This window comes from Anopheles moucheti, chromosome 3, assembly GCF_943734755.1.
Source record: "Anopheles moucheti chromosome 3, idAnoMoucSN_F20_07, whole genome shotgun sequence".
Taxonomy (NCBI): Eukaryota; Metazoa; Arthropoda; class Insecta; order Diptera; family Culicidae; genus Anopheles; species Anopheles moucheti.
In genome coordinates, this window is record NC_069141.1 from 47,145,951 (window position 1) to 47,149,259 (window position 3,309).

The window sequence follows — 3,309 nt, forward strand, 5'->3', positions numbered from 1 at the left end:
GACTCAATGAGCTTGCGTTGCTGTAGCAATTGTGTTTGTTTTGTGTACCATTTCCTGAAGTTGACCTTTTTTTTATTTTGAAACTGAACTGCCGTTGCTGTTTACCGATCGCTACCGCCTGATAATGTCAAGAATTAACGTAATATACTTTATTATTTAAATTTATACGCCCCGACACACAGGTAGGAGGCATCTGGGCAGACCGACCGGGACCGACTGATCGTAGGGGACGGCTGTGTAACGTGGGAAGGGCCGGGTAAAAACGTACCGTACACATAAAATGGTTTTACACCCGTCCTTTCGAAGCGTTTTTTCAAGGGAAATAATTGTTTCGGTTTTATACGGCTGATCTTGGCTTTAATGGTAAGGGTTTTGCGGTAAGCCATGGTAACCGATAGGTCACAGTGTAATGCCCTGCTGCATGCACCATATGGGCCATGCCCTTGCGATGCGGTAGTTCTTTTACGATGGCATTCGTTGGATCACGGTGCGGCCGCGTATGATTCGCGATAAGATCTATTCTGTGTTTCCGTATGCATGGAGCATCCAGCGGAAGGGTGTTTTTTTTCTTCTTCTGTAAATGTGAATGTAGTTTCTTTCTGCTGGAACTGCTATACTCAAATGGACAACCGGGCGAGCAGATGATGTTTACCACAACATGGCGAAATATAGGTGGATAAAGTTGAAGACATTCATCGTAATTCTACTGTTCTAGAACATTAATCGGCATGACAAATGTAGCAAAATATCTCTAACTATATTCTGTGCGGGAATATTAAAAATACTGTTACAGTTACTGTTACACTGTTATATATATATATGGGCGGTTTGATAATATTATTCACTAACAAAAAATACGTTCATATCCCACGGCATGAACATCTGGTGAAAAACAACTTAAACGTTTCGATGTGTTGTATGTATTTACGGCTTTCTTTTTTATATTTATTCACCAACGTTGACTAGAAAACAGGAAAAAAGGCGCTCGAAAAGGGTGAAGATGTCCCCTACTATCTATTTGTTGACCGTTCGATCAATTATGCTATGCTACAATTAGATACCACAAAAATGTGAACAAACCGTCTCTATATCCGTCCCATACTGTACCGTTGATGTTTCGTAGCAAAATTAAAATCTCATTAATGCAGCAAATTCTAGACACATTCGACATTGGAAACAATTTCTCATGCATTATTGTTTCGTTAAGTGGTTCAGCGACAGGGAACCTTATGTGAGGCAGTGTATTTAAAAAATACAGAATATATTTATGGGATTAAACGCTTAACGAAACAAGCGTATTTTTATAATCCATGTACGCGAGCCAATTGCATTAGATTAATGTGGAACAAATATCGTTCGTTATGGCCAAAGGTCGTACGGTGAATACTAGTACTAGGTCCTACCAACATTTTTTTATGTTAGCTTCAATTTATTATTTTTATTATAACGAATGGCTGAGCTGATTTTAAATTATTATCTTAAAAAAAATTAATTTGTTACACATTTTCTTAATTTCACGATTTCGCTTAGAGAAAATTTCTTTACCGCTCCAAGTGATCAAATATATCCCATTGGAAATATCGTAAAAGAAAACAAAACAAAGCACAAAACACACTTCCACAAAATGAAACATATGGCCAACAGCATTTCGTGAAAATATAAAGAATGAAATGATGCAGAATGCAATAACAATAAACACTTGCTCGTTGCTTCGCAATATGCTGCACTTGACACCAGCCCTCGAGTGGATGACTTTTACGATCTGTCAATAAATAATCAATTACGCGCTCGTTTGTGGGTCTTGGTTTCTTGCCTCGGACCTACCATCCATCAGCCATGAACGTTGTTCTAGTTTGCCTCGTTAGCTGACGCTCTTGTTCGGTTGCTTATCGGGATAAACTGGAAACACAATGTTGTCAGCATACGCTTTAAGCTCGAGTGAAATTGAAATCCATAATGCAGGTGTTGACAGTAGAAATTCACGGGCAGACTGAGCCTGAGACAGACCAACTGGCCAGTGCACTTTTATTTCGTCCTGAGCCTTGGCTTGTTTCCGTTTTGTCAGGATGTTCGCATGACTTGAGCCGTTCTCTAGCCAGCCGTTTGGTGAACAGCGCAATACGACGAATGTAAATAGAAAGCAAAAGGAAGCGGGACGACAAAACGGACGAAAAACTACGCGATGAATATTTCTTCAGGCGCACCTGCTGTCGGTTCCGAACATTCGTGCTGTAGCAGCGTAGAAGTGAATTTGCTGCTCAATGCTCTTTCCTTTGCACGCAGTAATCCACGATATCCACTGTTGGAGAATATCAAAAGGGGTTATTACACCACTGCAACTTGCCAAATATTGACTGCCGTACGCGTCAACATAATTTGCAACACCGGTAAGAACACATCCCGGTGCGCGGTGTTGGGCAAACTTTCTGCAGAAGGAGAATGTTTTCCTTAGTTCTGAGGGCAAATGGGTTAACCCGTATAGTGTTTACTGTAACCGCGCAGCAAGCGATGGCATCATGCTGGTAGCTTGCTTCCCTTTGGAAACTGTTGTCAGTAGGGAGTCGAGAACAGGGAGTCGAAAATACAACAGTAAAATTTGCTAAAGCTGTTGCATTTTATAACAGCGTTCAGTGCAGAAGTAAAAGGAGCTGGCATTCGTGGCAGCAGGATTAGAGCGTAGAACGTAGCCTATAAGGTTAGCTATTCGTTAGGTTTCGTATTGAAAACACACCATACTGGAGACGATCTTTCTTTTCGCTCTTGGGCAATTCTTAAGCCACAAAGCCCCACCAAAAAGTCATTTACTGGGAGGACATTTCATGAACACTTGTCCCAACAAGCGATGTCTCCAAGTGTACAGGTGATTGTGTTACTGCAGCATGGCAATGACCCTTCGGGAAGTGGATTGAAGTTGTTCATATCCGGTCCATGCAGGAAGTGAGAACATTTAGCTCAAATGCACAAACCCGTATCAAAGTAGTCGGGAAATCAAGAGACGATTTGATACATGTTCGTTGTTTTTTGCCCTTATCAAGATGTCATCCTTGACTTCGTAATGTTACGATGCACTATGCTGCTTGCTTTAATTGGTTCGATGCGCGGTGAATGTCCTAGGGGTACTTTAATATGTGCGTGAGTGTGTAAAGCTATGTGAAACGAGAGTTGACGTAGAATTTTCCCATGGTTGTGACAGGTTGACGACTTCCGTGCGTACGATTGCTTTGCTTGCCATGTCCTCACTGAAAAGTTTACGTGTAATTAATTAGTTTTTTCCTTTGTACACATCCACAGGTTTCGTTTCAGATCAAA